General features: G+C 35.7%; 1 protein-coding gene and 1 non-coding gene across 3 annotated transcripts in view; both read right to left on the bottom strand.

Annotated features, from left to right (window-relative positions):
* Nucleotides 1-27,539, bottom strand: part of MAGI2 (membrane associated guanylate kinase, WW and PDZ domain containing 2) — a 1,480,053-nt gene that overhangs the window by 1,355,091 nt on the left and 97,423 nt on the right. The window lies entirely within an intron of this gene.
* On the bottom strand, nt 12,058-12,164 carry LOC112621874. The gene has a single exon (XR_003118810.1). It is a non-coding gene; the product is annotated as a U6 spliceosomal RNA (small nuclear RNA).

Genomic DNA, 27,539 nt, shown 5'->3' with positions numbered 1-27,539 from the left:
ATTTCTTTATGATAAAAGTACCTTTTCTCTTTTGGAAATTGGTCATCTAGTAATAGGTAGCATTTTTTAGCACTTTATATGTGACAGGGTCTGCATTAAACCTTTAACACATAGTATCTTCTTTAATACTAATATTCACTTCATGAGGAAGGTGCTATTACCATTCCCACTGAAGCTCTCAGAAATGAGTGATCAGATCCACAAGAGTTGATTAGTGCAAAAGCAGGTTCTCAGACAAGACAGTTCAGGGCATGCAAAGCTTGTCGCTTCGGGAAGTAAAGATTCAATTCCTGTTAATGTGGTCTTCCTGAAATTCAGATGCAGTTGATGACTCTACCACTTTCCCTCCCTAGTGTTTTGAATGATTAAATTGTGTAGACCATTGCAATAATCTAAACTATTTCCTTTATCCCTGGTAGCTCATTAGAACTTAGTAGGCAGATACTGTGTTCTGCTTTCTTCTTCAGACTACTCCCTAATTCTTCAATAGTTTTGTGGCCCTTGATTTCCAGACCATTCACCATCCTTATTGCCCTTTTCTGAATAGACTCCAGATTTCTCCCAATCCTATTAAATGTAGAGTCAAGAACAATTACGGGATCCTGGGTAGGATTTAATAGGTAGGCAGTACATAGGAAATATTAGTTCCTTTCTTTCAAACAAGTCATATTGGGTTTATGCAGGTACATAAGTCCCAATACTAATTTGTACTGTGCTTGCAATAAACTGTAATTCTAAGCACTTTATTTATACATACACTCTTGATAATTCCTATACCCCTTCCATTATATTTAATCAGTTATCTTTGTGAACCTAAGTTCGGATTTTACATTCATCATTCCCAATCTATTATTTTTGGTTAAACTCATTCATCATCCCTTTAGAGTTCTAACTGTAGAAAGTAAACATAGGGATTAGCTGTCTTTCCCAGTGTTTGATGCACACAGATATGAAAACCTTGTTGATTATATCTCATCCAAATATTTTATTTGGAAAAAATAACAATGTAGACTTGGGCAGGCTCACGAACAGATACGTGATTTGACAGTATAGCTCTCATCCAGTCCCATTACTGCCCATTTCTTCTCAACTTGTATCAATCTATTAATAAATTTACTTTAGATACAGTACTCTCATCAGATCTTTTTTCAGTACTCATTTTTTCTTTTTTCATTTTCTGTAGCCCAGGCTAGAGTGCAGTGGCACAATCTTGGCTCACTGCAACCTCCGCCTCTCGGGTTCCGGTTCAAGCAATTTTCCTCCCTCAACCCCCTGAGTAGCTGGGATTACCAACACGTGCCACCATGCCCAGCTAATTTTTGTATTTTTAGTAGAGACAGGGTTTCACCATGTAGGCCAGGATGATCTCGAACTCCTGACTTCTTGATCTGCCCACCTCAGCCTCCCAAAGTGCTGGGATTACAGGCATGAGCCACCGTGCCAGGCCTCATTTTTTCAATAGTGGCACCAAATGACCTTCAGTTCTTAAACAGCATCTCTATAGAATTCCTCTTATCTACAAGCCTACCAATCCATTTTATAGTATTTGGATTTATTATTGATTATTTTACAATTTCTTATTAGCAATTGCTAAATAAGGGTTTAGAATTTTGTTGGGTATTCAATTCAAACTCTGAAACCTACTACCTTTTCTTTTTTTAATGTTATTATATGTATTTCTTATTTTTTTTTCTTTTTTATTATACTTTAAGTTCTAGGGTACATTTGCACAATGTGCAGGTTTGTTACATATGTATACTTGTGCCATGTTGGTGTGCTGCACGCATCAACTCGTCAGCACCCATCAACTCGTCATATACATCAGGTATAACTCCCAATGCCATTCCTCCCCCCCACTCCCCATAATAGGCCCCGGTGTGTGATGTTCCCCTTCCCGAGTCCAAGTGATCTCATTGTTCAATTCCCACCTATGAGTGAGAACACGTGGTGTTTGGTTTTCTGTTCTTGCGATAGTTTGCTGAGAATGATGGTTTCCAGCTGCATCCATGTCTCTACCTTTTCTTTTTAAAAAAACTTTCAAAACATGATTCATTTAAATTACTGATATAGGCATAAAGGTGATTTTATTGAATGTTTAGTTAATTAGTTAACCAGAGTCATTTTCAAAACATTTTCACCTGATACAAAAATAAAAAAGGCAATAGAGTTAAAATACATAAATATAAATTAATTGAAAATAATAGCACAAACAACTCAAGTGGAAGAAAAGTTATTTTTTAATAGTAGCAGGTCACTGTATTCTTCTAGGAATTTTATAAGTTTATGTATAACTTTTAAAAACTACTTTTCTAATAAACTCTGGAAACTTTCCCTTGTTGAAAGAACAAATTTTACTTTCCAAAAACATTTAGTATTTTAGAGTTAAGGATGATAACACACTGTGAAAGAACAATGAAGTAGATTTGCTATCTAATTACTCACCCAGCAACCCATCCATGTCATCTCTATACACATCTAGTAAACACCTTTGAGAGGCAGCTTGACATTGGACTGAGGAAAGGACTTGAGGTTAGGAGACCAGATTCACATTCTGTTTCTGCCAGTTAACTTCTTATGTAACATCAGTGTTCCATTTCCTTATCCATAAAACAGAATTAATACTACCAGCCTCACTGGAGTGTGAATATTACATAATATAATGAATTTCCAAGTGTCTGGTGTAATATTTACATATTGATGATGTCAGTAAACATGGTTAAGAATCTAATAAAAATGGTTATTTTGGTTCTCAGGTTGAAAAATATCATTTTGAATTTTAATTGTATTTAATTTAGGACTTTTTCATAATCCTCTCTTTTTTTATAAGTCTTCTATAATTTCATTAAAAGACCCTGCCTTTGATCTCTGCATAATCCAGTTACAACAAAGCAATATCTGGTACCATTGGAGGCCCTGGCTGTTAAACAATTTGATTATTGCCCCGAGTCAGACTATCAGGTGACCCTCTACTTAAACCATACCTATGTATGCCCAGGGTGTATAGTCTCTATTTTAAAGAATTATGGTATACTTTTTGAAAGAGTAATGTTGTTGTATTACAATCTTTACCTCTACCCATATTGCTCTTGCAATTTTGAAGAGCTTAGTTGAGAATTTAAATGCAGGAAATATGAAAATCACAACTATGTGATGCTTCCATCAAGGATCTGTAATTGATAAAGTGTAATGATGACATAGTCTGTCCTCAAGACTGATTAAATTCTAATACTCTATCCATCTTCATCAGATTATTCTTAAAAGCATAATTCAATTATATATGTATGACATGTATAATTATAAACAATGTTCATGGGCTACTTGAAGAACATTCAAATGTGGTCCAAAAGGAGTGGTTTTTAAATATTAAGAAAAAGTCTGGTAACATTCATGTTGAAATTTCTCAAGCATAAGTGCTTTGGTTTTTGGTTTACATTGCTGAGCTATGACTTGGTGAATCATCTTTGTAAAAGAACAACATAAATATAAATGCAAATTGTAAGAGTCACCTTTACAGTAGAGGGAGTTCCCCCTCTAACACATGAAGATACTCTGAAGATTTTACAAAATTCACAACATAATCACCTTTTCTTAAAAAAAATGCAAAGATATATAATGACTTTAACATAGTTTATTTTTATCAGAACAGAGTGTTTAGGCTGTGTCTTCAGGCTACATTTTACTTCTTTGCACAGTGCTTGAGTGAACATCAGTGACCATGATTTATGTATAGAAAAGGGAAAAAATGCCTGCTGTGATATGAGTGGCATTTTTAGATACAGCGAGAGGACTCTCAAGGTCAAGAATAGAAAGATCCTTGGAAAATGCACAGTATAAATATTGAATCAATGGAAGAAATTATAAAGGAAAGGCAAGATACATGTAGTAATACCAAACAGCAAAACTTCAGTACAATAACCATAACACTTAATACTAGAAAAATGGTAAATATATAGGAAAATATATAGAAAAATGGTAAATATATAGGAAATAGATAAAGGAGAATCCAAAATAGGTAGTAAGATAATTTTATTTTCTGAAGTGCATAGCCACATCCTTAGTGGACAAAAGATGGGTAAATCTTTTTGACAAAATTTATTTTGCAGATATTTAGGTAGAAATGAAAAATTTGAGCTAAAAGCTATTGAGAATTTTGGTAACTAGTGCATTACTCTCACATATTATTTTAAATGTTCAATACTTTGGAAGTTAATTAGGCAATATATATCTCCTTGGTTTACATTTCTTAACACTTGTACTTTCTCTTCTGCAACGCTATTTTTAAAAATAATGATTTAATGTAATGTCCATCTTCTCTTCCAAACTGCAAACACTTCTTACTTAGGGGGCTCACCTGACTGATTACCACTTTCTTTCAGCACCTAACATAGAGTAGACATTCAATTATATTATGACTAAATTAATGAGTCTCCACATCATTTAACTAATATTCTCATTCTTGGGAAATCAACTCAGATTGATAATTCAGAAGGACAAAAAGTGTTATAACAATAGCTAACAACTATTGAGCATTTGCAACCTATTGGTTTCCATAGGTTATCTTATTTAATTCTCATGATAGATTTATCAGGAAGCTACCATTCTGTATCCATTTAGGACACACATGAACTGAGGCTCAGGGACGTTGAATAGCATGCCTAAAGACACACTACTATTAAGAGGCTCTGACAGGATTTGAGGTTTATTCTGCCCAACTTCAAAGCCCAAGGTCTTAAACATCAGTATGTTGTATAGTACTATAAACTGTTTATGGTAGAGTTACTTATAAAAATAAAAACTAGGATGATCTACCTAACAATATGGAATTAAATATTCTTATAATTTATACAATTTAAATAATGACCAATATGCAAATAAAAACAAGTTATGTATAAGAAAAAAGAAGGAGCTTACACAGTATAGTATTTCATTTACAATGTATGTATTGATAAAATCAGGATAGAGGAAATTCAAATAGTGTGTGTGAAGATGACTGAGTTAATGGTATATTTGGTTTTTAATGCCAACAGTGGCTTTTAATAATTCAATATGAATATTTGACTTTTTTTAAACTTCCACCTATAAGTGAGATTATATACTATTTTTCTTTCCATGTCTGCTTCATTTTACTTAGTATGATGTCCTCTAGGTCCATCCATGTTTTGGCAAATGGCAGGATCTCCTTTTTAAAGGCTCAACAAAAATACAGAGATAGAGAATAACAGTTGTTAGGGGGATAAGGAGAAGATGGAAGATGTAAGTCAAATGATACAAAGTAGCAGATATGTAGAATGAACAAATCTAGAGCTCTAACCTACAACATGAGGACTAGAGTTAATAAAATTGTATAGTACCAGGGACTTCTGTTAATTAAGGACATTTTAGCTGCTTCTGTCACAGAAAAAAAAAAAATTCTGTGAGATGACAGATATATTAATTTGCTTGACTACAGTAATCATATTACTGTCTATATGTATCCCATAACATCATGTTATAACCTAAGACATACATAATAACATTTATTTTAAAATGGTGACATCTGAAATTGAAAACAGATGAAAAGTTTATTTTCCTCAGTATTTAAGACCCTTAGTAGAGAAACACCGAAAAGTCTATCTAGTTCACTTTATTTGAATTTAGAGAGTTTTCAAGCGATATTTTTACTTTAAAAGGTGTGTGAAATCGAGAACATTTTATATTGCACATTCCACTGTGAAATTCATTGCGAATTCTATAGAAGTGCAGTAACAAATGGGAGCATGTGAGGCTCTGCCGCATTGGTCCCGCCAGGCACAGACTACCAAATTAAATATTGTGTGCGCACCCCTATACATGTTCAGAGTTTCGCTTCATACGAAGATAAAAAAAATTGCAAAGAGAAAGATCTACAGCATAAGTCAGCAGTACAGACAGAGATGCACTCAGATTTAAATGAAGTAATCTGAGCAGTTGGTTCAAGTTTGAGATCAAAATTCCATCAGTCTTTCTTGGTACAATGAAAAGCGATTATTTTAATCCATAAATCCTGACATTCCTTTATCTTGGGTACCTATATGATCACCTCTTAAAAAATACAATAGTGAAAATCTGCTGGAATAAAAAGTGCTTTGTGTTTTTCAAATTGAACTACAATGCCCATAGAGATAACCAAGTAGGGCAATGCTCATTCTTAAGACATGTTCTAATCTCTGACTAAAAAGACAGAACACAGGGCTTCATCCTGCCTATCTGCCACATGGGTAATTGAACACTTAATTGTGATGTGGTGTGTGCCTACTAGTCAGACATCGTGTATGCTTGCTTCAGCATTGCCACCACGCTGAGCTGCATGCAAATGAGTAAATCTAGTGACCCGGGAACATCTTCCTATTTTTAGGACAAGTGATGATTGAGCAGCAATGAACATAAACATCCTTTGTGATAGTGTCTACCTGCAGGTTTGGCATGTGGTAAATGCTCTCAAAATGTTAGTCGCTTTAAAATAGAGAAAACAAAACAAAATGAAAAACACTTTTGGATTTATAATGATTAATTATTCCCCCTGGCAACCTATTGCAGCAGCTCTGGAATGTTTCATTTTAGAAGGCAGTGAGACTAAGGGTGGGGTTGTTTATTTGTTGCTGTTCTACAGAGAGTTTGGAGAAGCAGGGAAGCTTTGCTGTTGCAGATGCATCTGCCTTTTCGAGATTAGTGTGTGGGTTAGAAACAAACAAATCCACCTCCATTTTTAACAGGAATCCAGGTATTTCTCAGTTAGGTGGTCTGGGGACCAGACTTTGAGGACTGTCACTCATACCAGAATAAATAAGAAAGATACCTTAGGTGGACTGGGAATGTTATTTTAGCAGCCTTCCTTCCGTAACAGCATGCAGTAACAGCTGTATTTACGACCAGCAAGCTCTACACTGAAAATTCTGACCAAAGTCCAAAGAACTTTTAAAACCAGGGTCTTTAACCTGGAGTCCATACATTTTGAGAGTCTCTTTGGATGAGCTTCTGGGGCCTCTGTGAGTCTCACAGGATTATAGGCAATATGTGACATGTACATTTTGTCTGGAGAAAGGTCCTACTGCTTTCCTCAGATTCTCAAAAGTGTTTAGGATCCCCAAATACATTGTATCCCATGCTAAATGTTGTAATACATTTTTGCTCCCTTGAGATGAAAGAGCCAGGAGTTCCCCTAAATACCAATGTCAGTGATGGGAGAGCCTCGCAATCACGCCTTGAGAGAGAAGAGTTCCCTGTCCACCTACAGAGGGTACTCTTACTTCCTGCTAAGGGACAATGCTTCCTTGATTCTTTTTTCTTTTCTCTCCCACAACTTTTAGTGTAAATTTTGGGGTTTGGGATCAGAAAAGATTATACATAATTTATATAATAAATAATCTAGAAAAATTCTTGTAAACAAAGGAGTCTTTGATAATCATAGAAATAGTATTCATAGGTACACAGTATACCTCTACCTTCTGAAGTTAATGATTTGGGTAACTACATTTTGAAGACATTTTGCTGATTACACTAGGACTTAAAAAGAGTTTTGCAGCTCCCTTGGCATCCAGCTATTGGTAATAGGTGCAGCCAACATTTTACCCTAAATTTCCTTCCCATTATATTTGACTGCCTCCCAATACTATATTTGTCCAACATAATACCATTAGCAAAAGGTGCAGCATAGCTTCCTTGATTCTTGATTCAGCATTCAGAGCCAGGGAAAAGAAACTGATTCTACAGTCACTCAAGTGGTATTAGCTACCAAAAGTCAGTAGATATTGTTGTACTATTATTTTCTTTAGGCTTACAATCTTCAACTTGGTCATACTTTCATTTAATATAATACATTTTCTAGAAAATAAGTACAAGGAAGAGCATGATATTTATTTTATGGTTATGTTTTGCCGTAAGTTATTTTAAGACTATCTTCTTGAGAGAAAAAAATATATTCATCTCATTATTCTATTTAAAGGGCTATACAAGTTTCAGATGTACGATTTTAAAATTCAGTATGGCCATGCCAAATTGTGAAACATTTCTATTTTTAACTATTTAGTAATTGTGTACGATTTTTAAAAATAATGTTTATTTACTGTTTTGTACTGTTAAGTGATATAACCATACTATGTTATAATGCTATGACTTAATTTATCAGTTTTAGGTAATATACTTTGGCTCCACACTGTTACAGATGGTGCAATCAGTCAATATTGTACCTATGGGTTTCTACATATGGTAGTTACATGCTTGGTTTTGTTTGCTTGTTTGTTTTCTTTTTTTGTTTGTTTTGAGAAATCACTAAAATTCTTCCTGAGTTACTCTCCCAATTTTTTGTTATTTGTATATTTTTAATTGCCAGGGCATATACAATTCATTTTGGACTTTTTCATCGAATCCACACATTTCTTTCTACTACTTTTCTTCGTTCTACTAAGTATATTAATGCTTATCACCAGCCATTTGCTAAAGTTTTCCCTGTCATCCTTGATTGGCTGAAATTCAGTCTCTGGTATGTGAGCAGTATTTCTTGAGTTGTGGCACATTCTATATGGTTTGTGGCTTTATACTTAATGAACATCTTGGGTGGACATGAAATCCCCAGCTTAAACTTTGTTTCCTTGAGTATTTCAGAGGTTTTGTTCCACTAATATCTAGTGCTGCATACAAACAAGGAGAAATCAAAGGCCAACCTGAGTTTTTTTCCTCCTGAAAATAATATGATCTTTTTGGTTGGCCATTTAAAAGATGCTTTTTGTATTAATTTACTAGAATGTGTCTTAAGTACATATATCCTGAGTATGCAGCAGAAAGATATGTCCCAGCATTGACTCAGTTTTTACTGCTACATAATATATGCTTTTAATATATATGGTTATTTTTTTCTGTTTTTAACATTTTTTTCCTCAAATTATATTTTCAAATATTTGTTCTGTTCTATTAGTTTTGGTTTTATTTTTCATGGACTCTAATTATGAACATACAACTTCTGCCTTGTCTGGTTTATGTACCAATCATTTTTTCCCTAATTCTTTATATAATCCATTTTAATTTTGATTCCTTGCCTTGCCTCATTATATCCTCTTTTTGCTGTGCTTTCTTCAGTGTCTATTCTCATGTCTCCTCTGTGTACTTCTGTTACATTTCTGTGAATTTAGTTTGTTTTAGTTTGTTTTGTTTGTGGTTTTAGTTTGTTTCTTCCATTTCACTGAATTCTGCCAATTGAAATTCTATTTCCTCCCACTGTCTTGAGTTCTTGCACTTATGATTCATGGTCTTCCTTTATAGTTGTAAAAGCTTTATTACAATTTTCAATGCATAGTAAAACTTTAGGTGACAGCTTTCATATCTGGCCTGTAGCAACATTTTTCTTATAAATGCTCATCTATTGACAAATTTGTTGCTTTCTTTCACATTTTTTTCTAATAGGATTTTGGTATTAATTGTCTGCCAGTTTTTAAAAAATTATTTGTCTATTGAAAGAGTTGTTTTTCCCTAGACAAGCTTTTGTGCACAAATTTCCTAGGTAAGTGTGCCTATGGCTAGGGAAGGCAGAATGGTGTGTGTATTTGTGAACGTCTGTATATGAATGTCCAGAAGTGCCTTTGGGCTTCATAACTCAAATAAATCTAGTCTTTTATCTTAAACTCTGATCCAAACTTGCATCCCTACGATGGCCATTTACCTGAGGTTTCAGGAAAAGAGCCAGCACCTGGAGAAGCTCTTAGCCATTTTGTTGAATATGGGAACTCTGGCACAGGGTCACCCTTGGTAGTTAGAACCTAGTGTATGAAACAAACACCTATTATAAAAACTATTTATAAACTATAGTCAGTGAATTTGACCATTTGTCTGCATCTGAATACACAGGACTCTAGTAGCAAGATCCTTAAATCTGGAGTTACACAGAAGGTAAATTTGGGCACACAGCACTTATGTTGTAAGTATTGGGTCAAGAAATGCCTGAAATACATATAGGGTCAGAGAAAATTACTTTAATTTTTGTATTGGGCAGTAAAACTCAGTGGAAATAAATGTTTTGGCATTAAATGGACCTGGATTTGATCCAAGTTCTAAGCATAAGATCATGAACAAATTAGTAAAATTAGTGGTTGGCAGCATATCTGATTCATAAGTGAAGTTTAATAAATGTCAGTTTCCTTCACTCTCCACACTGACATTGGTAGAAATAATGAGTTGTGTTTATTAAAAAAAATCAGCACCCTTAAGCAACAGGTGATAGTTCTTGGATTGAGTATTTGTTGGAGAAGATTATAGAAGAATACAAGTGAAGAACAATTTGGTTAATCTCTGCACTCAGAATCTGGTGCAAAGAGGGCTTACCAACAAAAATAAAAAGAGGTCATATTTTCCCATCATTTGAAATGCTTTTACCTTAGAAAGGTGATGGTTCATAAATATCAACATCCTATTTAAGGAAGCAGTTTGCAGTTATCCACAGTGGCCAATAGAGCCTAGTTCATGAAGACCAGGATGGGGATGCTATAACAAACTGTGATTAAACCTAGTCTTAGTCTTTCAGCTACTTGAAAATCCCACAAGTTGAAGTTCTAACAGGTTGAAATCTTCAGCTGAATTTCCAACAGGTTGAACTGATGTGCACTTCTAATGTCTGTCTTAACTTCCCCCGTATTTTGGTAAGGTGCTGGGTACCCGACATTATCTTGCCGCAGAAAGGAGAACTGGATAACTTCTTATACTCACCTTCAGGCTATCTTGGCCCTGGGACCAGAGTTCTGTTCCTCAACTCCAGATCCACTTGTTTTCACTGCCTAGTTAGTGATCTCACTTTTCTTGAACTTGTCCATCACCTTTCTGGTTTACTTGTACTGCAACAGAGGCTGATTCTCAATAAGAACTCCATAAGAGGTCATACCTACCTACTAGGTTCCTCCCTGTCTTGGTCTGACATACTATACTCACTTTAAAATGATACATTTAAGAGTTTTACAAGGTAATTTGATGGAAACATTAATGAGCCAGAAATTTCATTTCTTCCCGTTAAACCTTGACAAAATTGGATCATCAGAAAGCAAAGGGCCTAGGTCTTGTTATTCATTCTCTACAAGAATAACTCAGTCCCTTGTGTTAAGATAGAGTATTATGCTCTCAGTACTGTTTGAGCTCAGTAAAAGAAATGTCCACTGAACAAAGTGCAACTTTTTCAAAACTGTAGTTGAAGGCATGGTCTGTTTTGTGTCCCAATATCCCTTACAAAAGAACTAACAAAGTGGGTTTTATCTTCAAGTCAATGTCAAGATAGTTTTTCCCTGTAGAATTATTTAGATGCTTTTTTTATTATGCAATTAAAAGGATATAGCCAAGAAACTCTTCTTAATCTGATATTCCAGAAAATTTAGAATCATATTCAGTGCTTATGTACTTGTAATTTAGTCAATTCAGATATCAAGTACCACATATTAATTTGCTTCTCTTGGGTGACTTGTTTATTTTACATTTTCTTCATGTTCAAAACACTAATCTCTTCACTATTTATCATGAGGAGCCACTTTTTAAAAATTTTATTTATTTATTTATTTATTTATTTATTTGTTTATTTTTGAGACAAGGTTTCACTCTTGTTGCCCAAGGTGGAGTGCAATGGCGCAATCTCGGCTCACTACAACCTCTGGCTCCTGGATTCAAGTGATTCTCCTGCCTCAGCCTTCTGAATAGCTGGGATTACAGTTGTGCGTCACCACGGCTGGCTATTTTTTTGTATCATTTTTAGTAGAGATGAGGTTTCACCATGTTAGCCAGGCTGGTCTTGAACTCCTGAAATCAGGTGATCCATCCGTCTTGGCCTCCCAAAGTGCTAGGATTATAGGCGTGAGCCATCATGCCCAGCCTGAGGAAGCACATTTTTACATTTTCAGCTTTACTGAGGCATAATTGAAATTCAAAAACTTGCATATATTTATTGTTCACAATTTTATGAATTTGAATATATGCAAATACTCATAATAACATCACCACAGTCTAAGTAATATACATATTCAGCATCTCCAAATGTTTCCTTGTGTCACTTTGTAATGGGGGGGGGTAAAATATGGTAATATGGAATACTTTACACATTTGTGTGTCATCCTTGCACAAGGACCATACTAATCTTCTGGGTATTGTTATAATTTTAGTATATATGCTACTGAAGAGAGCACCATGAGGAACCACTTTGCATATCCTAATATGAAAGGACAAGAATAAAGCTATCTATGTATTTCACAGACGCTTTTAGATTTGACACTTTGCATCTAAGACTCCAATAAAGCTATCTATGTATTTCATAGACACTTTTAGATTTGACGCTTTGCATTTAAGACTCCATATGAAGGAAGAAGAAGACATTTATATATTTTTTTATTATTGATTTTCACCATCCTGATGTATTTTCTTTAAAAAATGGCATTGGCCCCAAAACTGGCTAATTATTATTTTTTAATTTTGAAAGTAATATGTATTGTGTTAAAAAAATATTAAATTGAATATTCCACTACCCCTAATTTCCCTGATTCTGCTCCCTGTAGCTAATCACTGCTAGGAGTAGTTTCTTATGTAACATTACAGGAATTGCCTTCAATTTACTTTCTAGTTTTCATTTTTAATAGATCACTTCAAAACTATTTACAATGTAGCTAGAGTATGGATTATAAAACCAAACAAATAATTGAGGGTCACTAAATTATCAGTCAGCACTAACAAAAAAGCAACAACACTTAATCAATTACATCCATCCATGTATCTGTATACAAGCTTGTCATGCCCAATTAACTTTACATAGAGATTGCATTTTTAAAAACATAATGTATAGATTTTTAAATTGTGGAATTTTAGATCTGAGAGCAACCTTATAACTAAATTAGTGTTACTTCCTCATTTTATAGGTAAGGTAAGTAAGTGAGGATTGGATATACTAGTTCAATGAGATGAATCCAAATCCCTTGACTCCTGACTGTATATGAGATAATGTCAAACTCTGTGAACTAGAGATGTAACAACTAACTATGGATGCTCAGCAATTTAAACAAAATAAAAACACAGCTACAAAACACTTCACTGGTTAAAAAAAAAAAAAGTACAACGAATCAATCTTAATTACGTCAATAACATCTGAGGACCAGTATTACACTATGAATAACAGAATTACTTACTCCCAAGATGTTCACAGGCTAGCTAGGGAGGTAAGACATAAACATGTTTTAGAATTCTAGCAATGCAAAGAGAAATGAATATAAAATAACTTCTAAGATTGCTATAGAAATGAGCAATTCCTATAGGAACAAGTGCCATAGGAATGACAGGCAGGAATAACTTGTGCATAGTGATGGTGACATGGAGGAGGTGGCATTTCAGTCTGGTTTATAGGCCACATAAAAGAAAGAGGATTTCTTATGCCAATAAAAATAGATATAAACAAAGGTACAAAAATGAGAAAGTTTTTGGTGTGTTCAGAAGACAGTGAGTACCTGAATTTGACTAGAACTTTGGATTTGCACATGGAACAGTTGACAGTATTAAATGGCAGGGATGCTTTGGTGGATGGAAGACTCTAAATGGCACACTTAGGAACTTGCGTGTTACCTTGCAGGTAACAAGAAACCACTGAAAGTTATTAGGGAACAGGATAATATAAAAGCGGCATTTACCTGGGTGACTCAGGTAAAGCGTAAGCTAGAGAATTGGAGTTAGGGTAAGAGTTGATATTAGGGGAGTCAGTTAAGAGGTGATCCCCAATAGTAGTGCTTGGGTACCTGTGGAAAACGATCCCTCTTCTGATGAAAACTGCCCTGTCTTTAATCTCTCTGGATAACTATGAGAGACAGATGATCTCAAATGAGTAGATAATCTGCAGGATGACTCCAAGAATGTCCATATCCATCTATTTATTACATATTGTTACGGGTTGAATTGTGTCCTCCTAAATGCCTACATTGAAGTCCCAACTCCTAGTACCTTAGAATGTCACCTTGTTGGGAAACAGGATCACTGCAGACATAATTAGTTAAGATGAAGTCATACGAGTAGGGTATGCCCCAATCCAATATGACTCATCATGGCCTTATGAAAAGGAGAAATGTGGGCACAGACACATACATCAGGAAAACACCAAGTGAAGATGATGGAAGAGATCAAGTTGATGCTCTATAAAGTCAAGGAGAACCACAGATTGACAGCAAACCAGCAGAAGAGGCATGGCATAGATTCTTTCTCACAGGACTCAGAAGGAACCAACCCTACTGACAGTTTGATCTTGAAATTCTATTCTCTAGAACGGTGAGAAAATAAATTTCTGTTGTTTAAGCCAATTGTGGTACTTCATTACAACAGACCGAGCATACTAATGCATGTATGAACACTAGAATCTAAGAATCCAGGAAGACACTAAGTCTGAAGGTTGGATTTTGATGTTCTCTTGAGGTATAGAGAGCAAAAAATGCTATTAACTAAATTTGCTAAGTTTCAGAATTGAGAAATTCTCGTAATATTTGTTTCTTGGATGTGTTCTAAAAAAATCTAAGAATTACGAGGAAGAAAAAGAGTCTAAGTTAAAAATAAACTTTGAGGCTAAATCACTTCTTGGTTCTAAGGATTCTGTGTGATAGTAACAGCTTTTTGAAATATGTAGTCATAACTAGCATCTTAAGTGTATGCCTGAGTTCAAGATTTTCATTTATTTTGCATTCACTATTCCTTAGCCAAGAAAATCACCCCTTATCCATTATTTCCACTGTTGCACAGAAAACTGCCAAATGTGAAGAGGTGTATTAAATGTAAAAATATTATCAAATGATCTGGCAATAACTTCCATTGTTAATAATGCTCATAGGTAAACCATTTCTACATCTTTCTCTTCTTAAAATTATATTTTACTAGTCAGATTAAAGGAAGAATACACCTTTAAGTTAGATGGGATGAACAAAAGAATCCATAATTTTTGACGGAAGAGTAATACACAACACTTAGACTTTTTTGTAAGGTTGCCATTCTGGCCTAGTTAGTAAAAAGAAACCATCATTATTGTTTTCATTTTCTTATGAGTCTTTCCTTCAGCTCACTTCCTACTTAATTAAGAAATCACTTATTAACCCAAGTAGCTTCATTTCTTCCCAACTATCCTTGCAAATACTCATATAATTTCCTATGAACATTTCACCACTCAAAAATCGATCCAGTTTTGAGGTTTTGTTTCCAGAGTATAAAATTTACGATGAAAGTACTTTACCATGAGTTTTTCCCGTCTTGTTTTCAACATGTGGTGGGATAAATTTCCCTAAACAGCTTTTGATTCTGATTTATCTTGCTCGTTAGACTGTTACTACATCAATCCATTTCTAGGCACTGTTTTGTCTTGTTCATCAGACTGTTACCGCATCAATCCTTTTCTAGGCACTAAGGCCCTCTGCAACTGTACTGCCCTCTGTACTGAGTCGTTCTCCAGTTCTCTGATCCACTAATTCTCTCAATGAAGTCTGTGCTTCTGGTAGTATATTTATCTTATGGTTTGCTGAACCCTCTATACTCCTGGGTTATTGCTCTTCCTCCAGTTTTTTACTGCTGGAAAACTTTCCATTCCTATGGCCAGGATTCCATGTTCAACCTTTCCTCACACCTTATCTGGTTTTCTTAGGTAGAAATGATCTCTCCTTTTGCATTTTTAGAGCTGTTAGTTCACACAATTACACAATGGTTTGCAGGGATGTGTCCTATACAATTGATTATTGCTTATTGAATTCACATCTGTGATAATGGCTCTAATACACTATTATAGTAGATCTTATGTGAGCATAGAGAGTCCAGCTGTCTTGAACATCCTGTCACTGGTTTTCAGATTCCCTGGAAACGTCATTGCATTATTCATGGCCATGATCCCATCAATTCTTGACTCCAGTGATCCTCACCGTTTTTGTCTTAATTCGAGAGTGTTCATCTTTACCTTTTTAATTTTGCCCTAACATGGCTTGAACAATGTTTTGTTTTACAAGGAGCCTGTTCCATAAATATTTGTTGGTTGAAATAATGAATACTGAATGTCTTTCTGTCATGTTAACGTCTTACAGAAAAATAGCACACTAAAACCATAACAAAAAAGATCTGTCAAATCTATATTTAATTCTTTACAATTTTATTAAATTATGTGAATACATGATCAATACTAAATGACTTCATTTCCCCTCAATCCTGCCTTAATTACTCAAACCTCTCTGTTCTTCCATAATCCCATGATTCGTTCTGTGTTATCTTTTCTTCTTTGCCTCTTCCACACTGTGGATCACCCTATCTTAAGCATTTTTTTTTTTTGTCTGCACAGCTTCATTGACATTGAGTGATTAGTTTTGCTTAGCTTTTTAACTAGGCCTATGTTACGCACGAATTATCTCACAGAGCTCTGGTCTTCTTCTCTTGTCACTTTCATCGTATACCTCTTCCTTGAGCTCTGTTCCTGCACTTCCAACTGACCAGACTTCCCATGTGGAAGAAATGCTCTCCCCTTAATTTTAACATACATCATACTGAGAAGATTCCTTACAGATATACTCTGTTTATCCCTTTGGTAGACTTCAGCTGAAAAGTCCAGGAAACATGAATAATAAAAGCATGGAAAAAACTTAAGTACAGTTATTATTTGGAAATATTTCATGTATAGCTTTGTGTATATGGCCATAAACCTTAAACTGTCCCAGGATTATATCACAGAAAAATCTTAAATAAAATTACTAGCGCTCTATTATTTAGAGGTTCAATACTAGTTAGCATCACGTATATGTTATCTTCTGATGACAACAAATTAGCCTTAGGAATTATCAGGGAACACTAGCACCATAAAATCTAATTAAAAAGCAAGCTAGTTGGTAAAGCATTTACTCTAAAAATCTAAGTCAAGAATATTAAGATATTGCATGTGATAAAAATAAATAAAGAAGATCCAATCTTATTAATGAAATAAATAAGCATTTTTACGATCTGTGAACAATGCCTGCTTAAGAGATAATGAATTTTCCTGAAATGTTTTATTTGCCCCAAAGCAAAATGCTGTCATTTAAGCAATCTTATTTCAGCTCTGTTTTAATGTGCTGCAGATCTTCTAGTTTAATTACACAAATAAAGAAAATTACAATGGCATTTTGGAGTGAAAATTAACCATACCTCTGATACTATTTAACGTAATCAGAGTATGGTAGTAAGGGGAGACCATTTAATGTGTATATACGTTCTAACCTTGTCTTCATTATATTTATTAAATTGTCTGATGCTAGTGGATAATTATAGTTTGGATTTGTATGTCAGCAACATGGTAGGACAAAAAATATAACTAGTCATTGTAATGACCTTGATGGTCAAATATGCATTATCAATTTCAGTGTCTCCAGTAACTAGTTGCCCGCATGTAAGTGCTCAGTAACTTGTGTGTTGAATATTAATTTGAAAGGAAGTCTAGAAACTATTTTTGTCTCAGTTTCTACAAATCAAAAAGACGAGTTTTCTGCTTTTTTTTTTTTTTTTCCTGGCCATCAGAGAAAAACAACTTATCAGGTAAAATGAAGCATTCATCATTTACGGCCACTTTTGATTTTTCTATTAATGTAGTTCATCACTTTTTTTCCAGAAGAAAAATATCTCTAATCTGTTGTGAAAATAGGGTTTTATCATTTTTGAAACTTTAACAACATAAAATATATGTGCATTAATCACTACGCTCTCTTCTGTTTTAGAACAAAATATGCAATACAGAGGAAGCCGACCCATTGAAGACAACAGGAGAGAACAGCAACTCTGCTCCACATCATTACTTTTGACAAATATTCAGGAAGTCTTAAAGTCTTTAGCTCAAAAAAAGACATCTCTATCATGTAAGCAAAACTATTTGTACCATTATTTTTCATTCACCACTTTCTATGTAATGTATTATTTGTACATAAAAGAGGCTATCTTTAAGGTTTTATGGATTTATAAAATGTAGCAGTGTGTTCATAATTTGTTGATTCATTCCTTTTATCAATATCCATAAAAATTTATAATTAGGCAATATCATTTCTCAGTAGGAATAGGCGGATTATAGAAAAGGCTTAGGGATTTATAAAATGATACAAATACGTTCTAAATACAACATTAGCATTCATTATCTTGCAAATGTTGTTTTTGCTTACAAGTATAACACTAGATTGGATATTAGGAAATCTGGTTGCTGTTTCTATCTTGCTTTGTAACCCTGAACAAGCATTCCACTTCTAAGGATCTCAACCTCTTGCTTAGAAAAAGAAGGGATTAAATAAGATGACCTCCAAAGACTCTTTTAGTTAGTAATAATAATTTAAATATTAATAATAGCTAGCATTTACTAGGTGCCAAGTTCTGATTATTTATTCCCCACAACACTCTTTGTTGGTGCTGTTATTATTATTTTACCTCAAAGAAAACTGAGTCTAGAGAGGTTGAGCAATTTGGTCAAGGTCCCATGGCTTAAAAGTGGCAGTGCTAGAAAGTGAACCCAGAAGCATGGATCTCTAATCTGTGCTCCTACCTGCCACCTCCTACTGACACTTTTCATGAATAATATCACATGTTTCTGCTTATGGCACCAATAGAAAGTTTTATTTTTCCCCACTGGTGCTCAGGGAAAATTAGAATAAACTTTAGAGCCAATAATTTTGACTTTATAATCCTAATTCTATCACTTACCCTCTCTGTGACCTTGGGCTAGGTGCTTACACTCCGAGTCTCTTTCCTTGTCTGTGAAATAAGAATACTCACCTACCTCACAGGCCTGTTGTTTGAGTGAAAACTAAAAATGCATAGTCTAGGAGGCATTCAACCAATTTTGTTTTCTTTCCTAATGTTGAAGTACAGAAGCTGATGCTGAGGCCGGAACTTGATATTAAGACCACAGAGTAGGCATTTTTAGGATTCACATTCCTAGTAGCTCAGATGACACTAAAAATCAGACCACTGCTGAACTGTGAGGAGTCATGAAATAAAATTAAAAAGAGAAAAGCCTACATGTTCCTCTAGGGTGTACGCAGTGCTCCAAAGCCTCAGAGGCCGGATTTTCTGGAAATTTGTTCATTTCACTCTTTAACCTCAGGGGCATGCAAATAGTCAAGATTGTCTGGTAATGAAATAACAGCTTTTAGAATCTCAGTTTTTGGTCTATAACTTCATGCCCTCTGCCTTTTTAAAATGAATCTTTAAACAAGCACATAATTTATTTTAGTCTTTGAAGGACATCTTGGGAACACATAATTTAACATGTTTCATATGATAAAGAAAAAAATTGCTGTGAGAAAAGTAATAATAAGGACCTTGCCAAATTGTCTTATTTATTACAGTTAATCAACATCAGTCCCTCTCCCACCTGATAGTTCTGTTTTAATTGCAGATGTTAAAAAAATAAGGGAATGAATACTTGCATACATCTTCCTTTGAATTTCTGTGTGATGAAGGCTTAAGCAAATGTTTAAGAAGATGCGCTGAATGGAAACTAAATTGACAGTAGAATTAAGTTTGAGGAAGATTCAAGGATATGGATTAAATAGTCATTCTTCTTATTACAATTTTGAATTTAGATAAGAATCACATACCTTTGTTTTTCTGCTAAGTTCTAAATACTTTGGTCTGTTACTGAGAAAATTATTGTTAAATATTTTGATGTTTAAGAAAAGTACCTCAAAAGCATCTGGAAATGAGGGAAATTTATGTCCCTTTGCTTAATAGATTGTATGAAACAAATGGACAAACCAAGGTTAAATAGTGCATTGAGAAAAGTTATAGAATATTAATTTGTTTCATTTAATAAAACAGCTCTATTAAGTAAATGTTATTATAGAATAGTCCTACAGACCTAAAGAGTTCCTTCAGATTTGAAAATGAAACTGTTATTTGATTCTAAAACCAGGAAAAGTTGTATAAAGCAAAGAAACAATATGCTTCAATTTTTTTAAAAGTAAACTGAACTGTTGGAAAGTATGCTTAATGTTAAAGAATGATCTGACATTTTCATATATGTCTGACATTTGAAAATATTGTAGGGTTAAAGAATTTAAATTAAGTAGGATTTATAGTGAATCAAAATATCACAGGACATTCTGTTTTGTCTTGTTATGCATCTGGTAAAATGTACTTGAAGTTAAATTTCTCTGTTCACAAATTTTAATGACTTGTAGTTAAGTAAAACAAGACACTACGGAATTGTACCAACACAGTGATTTCAGCCTTGCTATTAACTAGCATGTTGAAATTTCTTCAATGAAAATAATACTAGAAGAAAAACTGAAGAATTTGCTTCATATTTTATGCATGCAGGAAAAAAGTATAAATAAAGAGAACAGGCTGTTCTAAGTCTAATTCCATAACTACTACAGATGAATTATTATAGTATGTCAGATGTATCAATCTAGGTTGAAGTAGATTTTTTTAATTAAAATGATTAAAACATCAAATGTAGCTCTGGTATTGTAAAGATGTACAAAATTATTACAATTCATGGAGTATTTCCAAACTTTAAAAGCACTTCAATGTGAAAGATGAACACTTTCTAAAGTACATGGATCAGTTTGTGCTGTGCAGACATAAGCCAAAGCATTTATCAACTGACATGTACCTTAAATCTTTCTTCCACGGCTTCAATATTTTAAAGTGCCAGGCATTGTGATGAGTGATTAAAAATGTCCACTATTTCACTGTTCCAGTGATTCAAACTTGCATGGTCATGGGGCACAGACTTACAGGTAGATCAAAATTATTAATTTATTTATTCAAATCAAAATCACGGTAATTTGCCATGCTTTGTTTTTATTGAAATGCGGTCCCTTTTTAGGAATGTTGTATACTTTTCCTGCAGCACTAGAGGGTACAGATAACACCATATAGAAATTAATAATGGGAAGAATGTTTACCTATTGGTAAAGAATAAATGAAGCATTGTTATCTTTAGAGCAAAAAAAGAAAAACCACATTAAGCAACACTTCATGATTATAGGACTACTAAAAATAAACCTTCAGATTTTCATAAACTCCTCACAAAGCTCAGAACGTCAATTATGCAAAGTTAGACATGGATGACTCGGAGAATGCACAAACAGCTTTGTCTCATTTGGGGAAATCTTAACCGAGAGGAAATTTTGGAAATGGTGGTCAACCAAGCAGAGATCGCTTTGAAAACATTCTCTCTATTGGTAGAGTCCCAAAGACAGCTTTCTAAAAGTCCTGGGTTTCTTGAAAATGTTTCAGACTGGTCAGAGATTAGTAGGAAGGTCTCTTAGAGGTCATGCAGCTCAGGATTCCAGGCAGCTCTGAAATTTGTTAAACAAGGAGAAGCCGAGACTCTGGTAAAGCAGAAGCATGAGGGGGAAGGTGCAGTTTGCAATCTGGCTGTAAGCCCCACTCACACTGGGATCTCTGTTCCCATAGTGTATTATTACTGGAGGACTAACCTGCCCACCATATAATGTCAGGTAGAATTTAAGGAAGCATTATTCACAAAGAAGGTATAGTAACCATTGGTCTCAGATCCAAGAGAACCTTATCCCAACAGTGGAGGTTAAGAGTACAACTAACATATTTAGATTCAAGGAAAATTCAGCTTAGATGAGCCAGTTTACAAAGTATAAGCTATACCAGGAGTGCCTCATGCTAGCTGAGTTTTATACTTTTGAGAGTCTAAAATTGGGAGCAGAGTCTTGCAAATTGTATAATAATGCCAACTAAGTAATTTTCCTAAGCCCTTCCAGTATGCCAGGATTAGTATTTAGTATGCCAAGTGCCTTTACGTACTTTAACTTATTTCATCCTCCCATCCACCCTAAGAGGTAGGTTCTCTTGTCTCTATTTTAAAGTTGAGGAAATGTATACTTGTAGACTTGAAATATGTTCTCAGGAAAGGAGTTGCAAAAATAACAGGAGGCCGATTTAGTTTACAGGGGTTGGACTATGACTTGCAAGAGTTTAGGGGGCAACAAACATAGTGGTCCTGGAAATGTCTTCTACCAACTATCCCCCAGCTGCCTAGGACCTCCAGGTGTGGATGCGGCTTGGAGCCAAGGGAGCACTTCTAGCCCCTCTTCTTCTCAGCCCTGGCAGGGTGGTTTCCCAACACCCTCAACACATTCACGATGAATGAGAGGACCTGCACTGTCTGTGACCACTTTCTCTTCAGCCATGGAGGAAGCCTTGCTGTCTGTGGCTGTGATATCTTCTCGCAGATCCCTTGATTCACAACTCCCAGAGCCTCCAGACCCAAGATGCATTTTGGAACCCCAGGACAATCCTGAACTGGCACCCGCCCTGGTGTGTGCCCTTTGCTGCTGCTACTTTGGAATCATCTCCTGCAGCTATGGCCACCACTTCTTCAAGGCAGTGATATTTCTCTCAGGCCTGCTGTCTGGAGCTCTGGTGATCTCCCTGCTCGTTCATAAGTGCTGCAGATACAGCTGAGACTGGAGGTGAGCACGGGCATCACACTGGGCATTGGACTCTTCTGCAGCCTGGTCACAATGTTGATTTGCAGTGTTGGGCTCTTCTTAATTGGTCTCCTTCTAGGTCTGAACCTGGATGCTGGGACTCTGCTGGGCACTGAGTCCATTTACCAACTACTTTCACTGGGTGCTGGCAGGAGGTGATGGTGGGGCTGAAACTGCTGGGAGCCCTGCTCATGCTTCAGTGGTCACATCCATTCATAGTTCTGGGCATAGCCCTGCTGGGTGCTATGGTGCTGGTGGCTTGTGTTGACTTCTTCCTGGAGGGGCTGGGAATGGGCAGTTGACTGGGAAAATGCTGGCAGGGACTTTCAGCCTTGCCTCCTTTCTGCTGGCATAGCTAGATTTTATTCGACTCCTGGCCAGCCTTGGGGGCATCTAGGGCCCTGGCCCAGTGGAAGCTCATGGCTAAGGAACATGGAGGCCATGCTAATGTGATCTTGAGCTACCAGCAAAGGGGTGTCCAACTCCTTTGGATCTATCAGCAAGAGGCCAAGTAGCACCAGACCACCTCTGGGGTGGGGCTTTGTGAAAGTAGCTACAGGTGTCAGCTCCCTGCCAACACCAAGAGCCCTGCTGACAGTCTGGCTCCAAATTATCTCCAGAGTCTTTGAGAGCAGCAACTGGGACCAGTCCCTGAGGCCACAGTCCCTGACACTGACCTGGACCTGGGTTCTGACTGTAGTTCCACTGTTCCCCTCACAATACCCTCTGGTTCTATGCAGACCTAAGCCTAAACTTCCAATTTTGCCTCTACCCATAGTCAGAGCCTGAGAATACTAGGTGGGCAGGGCTTGAGCCCATAGGACCCACACACAAACTTACCCACTTCTTGGACTTGGGGATAGGGTCTGTGCTTCAACCCAGACCAGCCCTGTAGGGATATGTTTCGGGACAGATAGAGAGGAATTTTGTGAGGAAGGGAAGTGTGAGTACCTACCTCTGTCCAATAAGAGAGGTGCCCTGGTCCCCAAAGAAACTCCCTCCAAGTTCCTTTCAAATTCCCTCTAAATCAAGTAAGGCATTTACCCAAAAAGCCTTTTAAGTGCCCACCTCAGTGTACCTCACAATGGTAATATTAGAGGGTTTGTTTTTATAGGAGCTACAGAAAATCAGGGTGCCTTAAAGGCATTTGATAGCTTACTCATGGGGAGAAGGGCACAGAGGAGCTCCAGGATACCCCAACTCCTAAGTCGCTCATTAGTGAGTAGTTGGGTTTCTGGTTGACTTTTTCTCCTGGACCCAATAGGTGTAAGCCCCCTTCTCCTACCTCTGTTGGGATCCTTATCTTTCATGGTGCTTCCCCTTCTCTCCTTCTCTACCTGAGCAATACCACAGGGCATTGGTCCACATGCCACAGTCTTGCCCTTTTACCCAAAGCACCCTGGTCTTCAGGGCTGCATGGGAGAAAGGTGCCTTCCCTACCTCTCACTGTGGGTGATATTCATTTTCTCTTTAATCAGAACTTTGTTCCTGCAACTAACCCATTCAGACTCTTCCCCGTCTCACCCTCCTGCCCAAGATCTGTCCTCTGGTTCCCCAGACAGCATAAAGGAAGACATATTCTTCCCCTGGGGAGTAAGGTTATGATGGGAGAGAGGGAAAACATGGGAGCATGTGAATAAAATGGCACTGAATACTGAAACAAACAAACAAACAAGAAACAAACAAAAAACAAAACAGGAGGGGAGAGAGTAGGAAAATTAAGGAAAAATCACTAAGGTGTTAGAACTTTCTCTGCCGATCTCTGTGGCCTTGTAGCTACTAGTTTTATGGGTTCCTTCACTTTCTAGTGGTGTTGGAGGTATACATTTTAAATTATAACTACATTTAAAGAAGTAAGTTCATTGCAACTGATCAGGACACAGTCAGAACCCACAGTCAACTCAATGGAGAGACGTTACTTGAAAGGCAACCCAGATAGTTCTACAGGGCCTTTCACACAATGTGTTTGCCACTGCCATGACTTTTTGTTTTTTTGTTTTTTTATCCCTAAATCAGATAGATAGACAGATAGAAGATAGAATGAGTTCTACCTATTTTTATCAATCTCTGTCTATTGCTTTAAATACAACAACCACTGTCCTTATCAAAACTCCCGTATTCTTTGTGAACTAATTAGTTATACTGACGAAAGACAATTGTCAGATATACAAATGTTTTAAGATGGAATCAAAACTTCCTATTTTGAAAGAGACAATTAACATATTTAAGAGATTAATATTTTATGCCTTTTGTAGGTAAAACGATGTCTTCATATATAATCATGCCATATAGAAGCATATTAACGTGTCATTTTAAAATTAAATTCTTTGTAGCAGATATTACAGACAATATCTAGGAAATAACCAGAAATAAAAATGCCCATACATATATTTACAACATCCATCTTGCTTAAAGGATATAATTTTGTTTTGTCTATTGTACTTTGACAATAGTATTCATATGAAGTGTATAATAATATGTGAAATAGGTTATATGAAAATAGATTAATTCATAAAGTATAATTGTTTAGAGTATTTAGGAATTTAAAATATCACATGCATTATAGAGCCAGAACTTCAAACAATCATTAGAATTATTTTCTGTTGAGTTCTTATTCTGGAATTGCTAATAAATAACATGCTATGTTACAAATCTCTCAGCCTCCACAATAATCTACATCAGCAGTCAGTATTAATAAGAATAGTAGACAGTATTAATAAGAATAGTAGACTTACTGAATATATAGTAAGTAAGTCATGACTTCTGCAGTGTTTACACTCTGTAATTTAAACATTAAGGGAGAAAAACAAAAGTATTTAGAAATGAAAAGCAAACAAAGTATCCAAATGTTTCCTATTTACAGCATTAATTTTTAGAAAAGACATGTTGATCTTGATCTTAGAATGTTCTCAGTTTCCAAAGCCTTAATATTTTATTGACCTTCAAAAAAGAAAATAAATACAAACACCAGTCAAGATTAAGTGATACTATCTTAAACACTTTCTGATGAGAAAAACTGTAATACTGGCATTCACAGAAAGAAAAAAAAACACACACACACACATAATCAAAGTAGATCTTTATTTCTAGAGTAAAAGAAATAGATTGGGTCACTGTGTTTAAATAAACCATGGTATAACCCACAGCATGACTGAATATAGGACTAAATACTAGACACATCACTGTGGGGTTTTGTCATACGGTCTTACTCTATTAAAGAGATTATTCTTTATATCAATGAGTAATATTCATTCCTCAGGTCCAAAATTAAGAAGAAGAAAGTCTAGCAAATTTCAATTTTGCCTGTCAGTCCTCTCAAAAGCAGAAAAGGAGAAGAAATTTCCATGTTTATATTTCTGTCTATAACCCTCATGTTTAAATCTAGAGATGGTTACAACGGGTATTATAAATGATGCCCAAGGTCATTTTACTCATTTTGTGGATTCCTTCAGTATTGGAAATCTGACAGTCAGGCTTGTTTAACTGTTCAAACAGTACAGAATAGCCAGAAGCTGTGATTTCTTCAGATTAGTAAAGAATAACCCAAAGGACTGGAAAGTCAAAGAACAGCTAAAGAAAGCGTCAAATAGCCAACACTGTACCTCATCAGGCTCGTTGACAATGCATCCTGGGAGACATGACTTTATCTTCAAAGTGACACCATGTGAGTTTTGCTCACTGAACCAGGCATCTTATGCAGGGCTCACAGCAGAGTAAGTTGCCAACTCAGAAAGGGCATACATGCTGACTGCAATTATGCTGACCCTCAGATAGTTGTTTGCCTATCAAAGGAAACTATTTGTTCCATCAGAAAATAAAAATAAGCAAATAAAAGCAAGTACCATCACTTTAATGTCCTCTCTTAAGGTTGCCCTGCTTTATTTTTAACTTGAGATATAAAAAAGTCAAGCAAGCCCTCAGCCTTTTAGTGAATTGCTAAGGAAGTTAAATACGGAAACTAAGAGAAGCTGGAAAAGATCTATGGCATTAATCACATCACGTCCTTCTATCTCTGTCCAAAAGGGGCATAAGTAATCTATTCTGACCTAAAACAATCTTTAAGAAATGGAACCCCATCACTTCCCACAAGCCTAAAATAGGACTTAAGTGTATATACCTACCATTGCCATTTGCTGGCTTAGAAATATTGCATATGCCATCTAACTTCTTTGAATTTTATTTTTTAACTATAAAAAAATTCTTGTCTCCTATGTTTATGTAACACAACTAAGTATGACCATGTGCACGAAAATACTCGCAAGTCATAAAAATGCAAATAACATTATTAAGCTGGATCTCTTATTTAATTACTATTTATTTCAAATTGAGTGCATTCTGTTTTGTTCAGGACCTTGATTTGTAGGACAATAAATAGGTCAGCCTTGAGACCCTATTTAAGTATTTGAAATCAACATACTAATATTTAAAAGAAACACATTATTAATGAGCTATTAGGTCCCTACATTTAAAAAACAACCACCTTTCTCTATGAAAATATCCTCTGCTGTTGTAGTTATAGTGACTTTCCCCTTTTCTTCCCCACCTAACACCAACACTTCCCCCACCCCTGCACACACACACAGGTGAGAAAAAAGAAGTGCAATGTGCATTTGATTAAATAAGGAATATTTTAATGTTGTGTAAATACAAATAAATGGAATTTTTCTGAATTCTATTTTTACCCAACTCAACTCATCTTTCAACATCAGTTTTATGATAATTTCAGAATATTCTCTGGTTTCTCCAAAGCATCCTAATTTGTGCTAGGTAATGTAAAGGCCTATAGCACTCTTGCACAAGGGAGCAAGAGGGCTATACCTCTCGAGGTAACTAGATGCAATATATATGGTAGTCTATGGATAAAAGTTTCTGAAAATGGAATGAAAAGTCTTATTACAGACAGATAGCCAGAAGAGGAAATAGAGACACAATCACAGAAAATGGCTCAGTCTAGAAAACTTAGCTTTCCCTATGGTCTGAGGATCTCCTTACCCACCCAGAGATATCAGGGTAGTAGTTGAGAGGTAGGGGGAAGCACTGGCAGAAGGATCCCACCACACCTGCATCCTCCTAGTGAAACTT

Source organism: Theropithecus gelada, chromosome 3 (genome assembly GCF_003255815.1).
Source record: "Theropithecus gelada isolate Dixy chromosome 3, Tgel_1.0, whole genome shotgun sequence".
Classification (NCBI taxonomy): domain Eukaryota; kingdom Metazoa; phylum Chordata; class Mammalia; order Primates; family Cercopithecidae; genus Theropithecus; species Theropithecus gelada.
This window is presented reverse-complemented; position numbering and strand designations above follow the sequence as displayed.